The 7,989-nt window shown below is 48.4% G+C and overlaps 1 protein-coding gene across 8 annotated transcripts in view; it reads left to right on the top strand.

Moving 5' to 3' along the window:
• The window catches only part of SGMS1 (sphingomyelin synthase 1), an 87,624-nt gene that overhangs the window by 50,227 nt on the left and 29,408 nt on the right, over window positions 1-7,989 (top strand). For 6 of the 8 annotated variants that reach the window (XM_015633266.3, XM_033515471.1, XM_019007275.2 and 3 more), the window contains one exon: window positions 2,788-3,002. The gene's annotated coding sequence lies outside the window, so the exon portion shown is untranslated. Of the gene's footprint in view, window positions 1-2,651; window positions 3,003-7,989 lie in introns of those variants that run through there. The other 2 variants (XR_002001916.2, XM_033515473.1) reach the window with 1 other exon arrangement.

The raw sequence follows: 7,989 nt of genomic DNA on the forward strand, positions 1-7,989 counted from the left end.
ATTTCTCCATGGCAAGGGAGCTCAGGCCTTGGCAGGGGCTGCCCAGGGAGGTTTGGAGTCCCCATGCCTGGAGGTGTCCAGGGAAGGGCTGGAGGTGGCACTCAGTGCTCTGGGCTGGGGACAAGGTGGGGATGGGGCACAGCTTGGACTCCATGGGCTGGGAGGGATTTTCCAGCCTCAGTGATCCTGGGATTCTGAGCAGTTTTTTCTTACTTGTCTCAGACTTTGGTTCCCACCCTCAGTGCTGGATTTCATCTGCTAATACACAACTCTTTTCTGATGGGAAAAAGGAGCTTAACATAATCTGACTGTTTTTGATGTTTAGGCAGATTTAAGCTGTCAAGGCAAGGAAGGCCCTTCCCCAGGCCTTTGGAAACACATTCCAGATGCATGAGGTGCTTGAATGTTCAAGACACATCAGCACTGGAGCTGCCCTTTCTCTTCAGTGTCAGCAGGCGATCTCAAATCTGGTTTTTTTGACACATTGCTCATGTTCTAGTTGGAAAGAAGCAACATCTCTGTGGCTAGCTCTTCTTCAGGTATTTTTTGGCAGATTGTCACTCTCCTGTTGAAGCAGGATGGGGGAAGTTGGAGGTGAAAAAGCAACAACCACTGAACTGAGAGCTGTACTCCCAGATATTCAGTCCTATAGAAAGAAAATGATGTCATTAGCTCAGGCTGTCCTCTCCTTCAGCCCTTAGGCTAAATATGTCCTGCCTGGACTGTGTAGTAGAAAAAAACCCCTGCTTTGCACATCCTGTGGAAGAGTTCATTATGTTTCTTTTTGTTTGTTTAAGGTTTTACAGGGTGTTATGTTGTATCTGTCTGGACACATGCAGTATTTAAATGCACCATGGTTAAAAAGGTGTTCTCAAAGCTTAGCTTGCTTTTAATTACCTGTAATACTCGTCCAACTGTCTTCTCTCCTCCCTTCTGGCCCCACCTGACTCCTGGGAAAACAGGGCTGGCTTTGTTATGTGCCTTGAGGTCACTCAACTCACACAGGCCTGGATCATGGAGGGAAAGAATATCGCCAAGATTAGATCTGCTGGAGTAACACAAGAGCATTTCTGTCAAATATGAACGTCAGGAGGGAGTTACTGAGCTGGCCTCTGGCCTCACCAGGTGACTTTCACTGTCCTGAGAGGTGTGTGTGAGGCCCCAAAGTAGACATGAGTGTCATCAGCATAACAAGGAGTCCTTGGCCTGTGGCATCTTCTAATTAAGCTGTAGATTCCTTATATGTATTCTCAGTGGGAAGGATTTATGGGATTGGCACTGATTGAATTATGTCTAAGAAATCTTTAGGTGATGAGCAGTTACTGTTTTCACTCCAGAATCCCGCCTGGAAAGCAGGGCCAGGTTGGGCAGATGACATCTGTTGAGTGTTACAGAGCCCAGTTACTGAAACACTGCTGGGGAAAAAGAGCTCACTGGTGCCTCATTCCATGTCTCCTCAGATTTTAAATAAAATGGGCTGAGTTGGACTTGATCATGGGCCATTTGTAGGTGTCTAAACGTTGTGGAGGAGCTGATGGTGAGCAGATTGTTCACTGGATACTTGGCTGTCTCCATGTGTTAGGAACAAACACTGCTGGGCCATGTTCAGGGGCGTGGATCTATTAAAAACCCCTAAAGCAGTTATTCGTTTAAAATACTTGTTTTCTGTATGATAGGATGAGTGGGGAAGGATTTCTGTGTGCAGCTTCTGAAAATACTTTTTCCACCCTGTGCTTCTTCGATGTGGCTCTGCAGATTGCTCGGTATTCCTGGCAGCAGTCTCCCTCTCTCGGGATGGAGCTCAGAAAACTTGATGCTACTATTTGTTACTGCCGGTGCCTATTTTTCAGTTTCCACATTATTTCATCTGTGGAGTGGAAGCAGGCTGATTCCTACACCTCTGACTTCATTCCTGGGCAGTGTCTCTGTTGGATCCAGCGGACTCGGGAGAGTCCGTGCTCTGCTGGAAAACACTGCCAGCGCTGCTCATCCCATCAGTCTTCCCAACATGTGACTCAGCCTGCTTTGTGTTGTGGTTTTGTACTGAATTACAGCAACTCCTCGCTGTCCCAAGGCAGTGGCCAGCAGACATCCTCCGTTCCCTCTCACCTGGGATGCTTTCACCAGCCTTTCCCGCTGGATCCGCGGGCAGGAGGTCCTGTGTGCAGTCCTTGCTGTGTCCTTTGGGATAGAGGCTGGATGTCAGCCCCCGGGGGCTGGGGATGCTGCCTGGCCAGGGATTCTGCTGCTGGTGGCAGCGATGGGATGGAGCCAAAAAATTCACGGGAAGTTTGGGGGACTGCTTGTTTTGCTTCGTGTTAGTGTGGTGGAGCACGACTTTTCTTTTTGGTGGAGGTTGTTGTTTTTTTTCTTTGTAGGGTGGGACTTAACATCTGGTACTCATATATAGGAGAAAGGAATCCTTCCTCCCTGCAGTGACTTTTTCAGCTTTCCAAAGTGACACTTAATGAAAGCGTTCCATGCGTACAGTAGCAATCACCAGACTGAACTTAACTGATCAACCCATTCCCTTTTAGTTTCCAGTGTTTGAGGTGCTGTTTGCCGGTGGAGCAGCGCTGCCGGGAGCTGTTGCACCACCCGCGGCCGGGCTGGCACTCCCGGCCTCCTCCTCCTCCTCCTCCTCCTCCTCCTCTTCCTGCCGCTGCTGTTGCTCCTGTCGCGGGCGCTCCGTCCCCTCCTCTCCCGGCGCTGACGCACTGGCGCGCCCGGGGAAGGAGCTCCATCCCCTCTGGATCTGCGCTCACCTCTCCCCGTTTCCCTCTGCAGGCGCTTCCCGCGAGCAGCTGGGAGAGGAGCACTGAGGAAACCCAGCCCGGGGGAAGTTGAAAGGCAACTTTGAACGCCGAGGAAGTCGGGGCTGGCGAAGGCGCTCCGCGCTCCGGGAGTGGCCGTGTCCCCGTCCTGCTGCCGGGAGCGGCTGGCTGCAGCTGGAAGAGGGAAAGCCGCGTTATCTGCTGCGATCTGCCGCCTGATTTCCAGGAGTGAGTAGCTCTCCTCTCCGGAGGGTCCCGTTTGAGTGTAAAGGCGTGTTTGGCTGCTGCTGGAGGGCCGGGGGCTGCGTTTGGGAAGCGACAAAAGGACATGGATACAGCCAGGTCTACAGCACGGCTCTGGGGAGTTGGTTTTCTTTTTGCTTGGGTGCCTTTTTAAAAGTGGCACTTTAGCTTGTGGTTACTTTGTTTTTTGCTGCTTGGATTTAATCTTAGTTTTTCGTTTAGTTTGGGATATTTTTCACTAGGAACCAGCCAGGCTGCCAGCACGTGGGACAGCAGTGATCTGCCCGGGAGTCCCCTTGGCTTGTCCCCCAGATTGTGTCAGGGGTGTGCTTCCATCAGGCGGCTTCATCTCCTGCTGGAGCACGGAATCTTCCTGTGGTTTCTGGTTTTGGAGGTTTGTTGGCAGCACATGTGTGGGAGATAACCAGTTACACAGCGTGGCAACAGCATTGCCTGCACAAACTAAAATCCAGGGACAGTCTGCTGTCCCTTTGTCACCCTGGGCAGCTATCCCCACGCCTGACCTCCCCCTTGACTGCTGCTGGATATCCCCAGGGCAGTTGTTTGCAGCGTTTGTTTGAAAGAGCAGGAGCAAGAAGGTGTTTTAGGCTTCCAGTGAGGTGGTAGAGTGGCTGTGCCTGGGCAGTGCCGTGTGCCTGTGCCTGCTCCGTGTGTGTCACGGTGTCACCGCGGCATGAACGCTGCCATGGTGGCCCTGGGTGTGAACAGCCCGTGAGTCACGGGGAGAACACAGAAATCCTCTCGGAGGGCTGTGGGTGCTGCAGTAGGGGGAACAGAACTTTATCCATGAGCTGCACTCTGGATCCGCGGAGTCTTTCCACAGGGGCTGTGATCCTATTTGGATCCCGCCTTTTCTTCTCATCCTAAACCTCTTTGGAACTCAATGCTTTAATCTGGAAGCTTTCTAATAGATTTAGAGCGATGAGTCAAGGGGTTTTTTTTTACTTGACTTCTGGGGAAGAAATGAAACCAAATTGCCTGCAGAAGCTCATCTGTGTGTATTTTTTATACATGTTTTTGTGTATATGCACACACAAGTGAACACACACAGAAGAGCTACTCGAGGCGTTGGTTTTTAGGCTGTGTGTGTATAGATGGGCACGTGTGTCTGCATAAAAAATGTGTTTTTATAGCAGGATGGTGTGAGCAAGCTGAGAGGAGCATGAATTTTTTCCTGCTCTGTCAAGTAATTCCCTGCCTACTTCATTTGCCAGTTGATTTGGTTATGCAGGCAAAGACAGGAAAACAGACCGTAACAAAACCTCTCTTATCTAATGTGCTTACAGCACTGTCAGGTAAATCATTAACCCACAGGCCCAGTGCCTGTAAAAGCTGCTAAAGAGGTTTCCTGCCCCTGAAACTCCCATTTTCCAGAAGATAAGAAGTGAAATTACTTGCAGATCTTGGTTTCACACGTAGGTGTTTGCTGCTGCATGGTTTCTGTGCCTGTTAACAGAGTGCTGTAGTCCAGTGAATTAATGATGGGAGAGGACCTGCTCCCCCTGCGGTCTTTTTCCTAAGAGACCAGCTCCAGCTAAGGCAGAGGGGAAGCACAGCATTTACTTACTTGTAAACACTGTCATTCATTAATGAAATGTAATTTCACGTGGGTTTATGGCTGATGGAGTGTTTGCTCAGCAGCTTTGTTTCCTGGCATCCTATGATTCAAATCTGTTTGAGCTGGGAAGATTTGATACCGGTCTTGCTGTGCTTAATTCCACACCAGATTTCTGTTTTGGTTGACTTTTGTTTCTGTAGGCATATAAGAGATGGGTTTCTCTGAAGTATTTAATACCTGAGTCTGTGCAGTCCTGCCTGCATTTGCTTTACGTGTTGATCGATCGTGTTGGCAGTGAGTCTGTTTTGTGTGAGTAACTTAAAGCATGGAAAATCCGTAGCACATGGACAACACCAGAAGTAGCTTCATTTGTGATGTTTGCAGCTGTAGCTTGAACAAAAGAAAAAGGGATCAAGAAGAGCTTAAGCTGCTCTAGTTGCCCATGTCCAAGAGCATGACTCAAAACTTCCAGCTAAACTCCCTAAGCTCCCTGAGTCGGTGTTGGAGTTGTGCCTTTCCCCCCTAAGACGGGTCTGTTTTAAGTGCCAAACTCTCAGCCTGGCTGTCTTCTACCAAAGGTCTACCAGAGGATTTTCAGGCATCTCCAGGGAACAAATGGGTCCAAACAAGGACTTGGAGGGCACAGCTCAGAAACCTGGACCTCAATTTCAGTGATAGCCCATGCCCCAAGTGCTGTGTGCCATTTGGCACGGCTCAGCACCCTGTACAGCCTGTGCTCTCTGTGCCTGGCTTTCCAGCTGCCTGGGAAAACTCCAAACTCCTCCTGCTGCTCAGGAAAGTGCCCTTTTTGCTTGGTTAACTTTACAGCCTGGCTGCACATTAGCTTTTTAAAGCTGAGCTTTTTAAAGCTGCTCTCCCATGTGAGGAGAGTATTCAGGGGTTGCTGTGTGTCTGAGTTACACCTGATGCCAAGTGCCTGAGGGAGGAGGTACCCAAACCTGGAGAAGAAGGTGATCCCAGACCTTTCCCCAGAAGGTGTGGGCTTGTGGAAGGAGATCTCTGTACTGGGGGCACCCCAGCAAGTGCTCCCAAGTGCTGTGTCAGGTGGTGATCTGCCTTGCAGAGGGCAGGGTGGTCCCTCCTCCCTGTCCTGGGAGATCCCGGTACAGGAGCAGATCTGTGCTCTGCATCCTTGCTTGCGCCTCTCTCCTTTGACTTTTTAGGGACAAGAGGTGCTGACTGGGGTCTCAGCCAGTTCAGATGAGCCACAGTCCTTTGGGTAACCAGGTTGCCACACTCTGTGTGCAGTCAGAGCTGTTGTGGCCACAAGGGGCAAAGAGAAGGAGCACACCTTGGGAGTGCCTGTGCTGCTCCATGTGCACTTGCCTCTGGCCTGAGGATGGGGTTTTTTGCCAGGAAAATTGCCCTGATGGAGCACTTTGTTGTCTCCAGCTGCTTTCTGCAGCTGTCTGCATGGCAAAGGAGGTGGGGGTAATGACTCTGGTTAAAAATAGAAAGGCGGATTAGGAAATGTGAGGTATGGTTTCAGCATCCAGCCGGGCTGCTCTCACAACTCGCTGCTGCCACCGAAAGGGGAAGGACTTTACTCATGCTCCGTGCATGAAAAGAGCAGGAAAAGAGCAGCTTTTCCACCATAGAATCAGCCCAGGCACAGGAGAGGTGGAGGGGGATGCCTCTGAGAAAAGCTTGTTGAGCATTGCTGGCCCAGGTGACACAAGTCCAGATGTGCAGAGACTGGAATTCAGGTGAAGGCTCCCATTGGAAAGGTTGGGTTTAAGCTTCCAGCCAAAGCCAAGCTCATCTGGGTTAGTCTGCCCAAGTTAAGGACAAGGAATTAAGGGGATTTAGTCTGCTCTTTGAATTGTTCTTATTCTGCTGTTTTATGAGGAGAGTTCTATTGGGAAAATAAAAAGCAAAACCAACAAAATACTGGGGGGGTGATTTCACTGAATGTGGATGTGTAATATGACACTCTCAGAAGAGACTTCATTTTGCAATAAGTGTGTGAAGTGTCAGGAGAAAGAGTCAACAGACAAACCAAGGGTAAATAACTTGTGCTTTGGAAACCTTGGACCTTTTAAGTGTTGCTTTTAGGAAGTGGTCACTGCACAGTGTTTTGTCACCAGCCTTCTGTGTTTATCACTGTTCCTTGTGGTTTTCGCTGGTCCGTTTGCTATATTTTCTATTGCTTTTCCTAAAACAACTGAATTCCTAAAATCCATTTAAAAAAAAAAAAATTTGTTTCCTGCTGCTTTTTTTTTTCCTTTGGTTTTGGGTGTTTGAGTATATTTTTGCTTTCTTTATTTTTATCAGCCTTTAGAACAGTATGAATTCTCCTGCTGCTCCTTGGTTCAGCATCTGTTGCTGTAGCACTCCCAGCCACACACGGATAAACAGTGACCCATGCTGTACAGTGCTGAGAAAGAAATATCCAGGGGCATTTCAGATATGCTGGATATCCATCCTAGATAGAGCCTAAAAAGCAGAATGCATCCTGTACCAAGCATTTCCTGCAAAGGATGTGGTGAGGGGACTACAGCAGTTACTCATCATAGCTAGTGAATGTTATCTAATACTTAGTTCAGAAAACCTATCACATTTCCTGGGCAAATACAAATGGCATTTATTCTTTTGGAGAAGCTGTGAATACAAGGTGGAATTCAGTATCAAGTCAGAGTTTACCTTTACCTGGACTTGTTCCACCTTTTAAAAGTGAAATTAAGAACTGAAGTTGCACTTCAGCCTCTGAAAAAGAATCTTGAAGACAAGCAGGTATTTTTACTCAGTTAAGTTTCATAACACTTCAGCATGATTTCTCCTGAATTACTGGGCTGCTTTTCATAGTGTTTTCTTGTAAATTTAAAAGATCACTTCACAGTCTAGCAAGTTTTTCACCACCAAGAATATGGATGCTGTAATACTTGATTTTTTTTTTTTTCAAATAATGAAGCTGAACACATTTGACTCCAATTTATTTGTACTGGAGAAGCTGATGCTTTGAGACTGTTGGGTGTTAAGCGTCAAGGATGAGAAGGATTTAGCTGGAACACCAGCAAGTGAGTTTTGATGTAATTTTGATTTCAGTTTCTTCATCTTCTCAGCTTTCTGGGTTTTTTCCATATTATTTCTAACTCCTTTCGTGTTTTGAAATTTTCTCTTTTAATCTCAGCCACCTGCTTTGCTCTGGGGACATTGGTTTGTCTGTTCTAAACCAGTCATGCCCCACCTAAATCCTGGCATTGTTCAGCTCTCTCAGTGTTTGGATGTTGTACTGAGGTTAAAGCAACAAGGAACAACCTCACCAACAGCACAGGTTGGGGGGACCTGCTGGAGCAGCTCTGTGGGGAAGGACCTGGGGGACACGGAGCTGTCCCTGAGGCAGCAGAGTGTCCTGGGGGTGCTGGGGGACAC

Source organism: Parus major, chromosome 6 (assembly GCF_001522545.3).
Source record: "Parus major isolate Abel chromosome 6, Parus_major1.1, whole genome shotgun sequence".
In the NCBI taxonomy this organism is placed as follows: Eukaryota; Metazoa; Chordata; class Aves; order Passeriformes; family Paridae; genus Parus; species Parus major.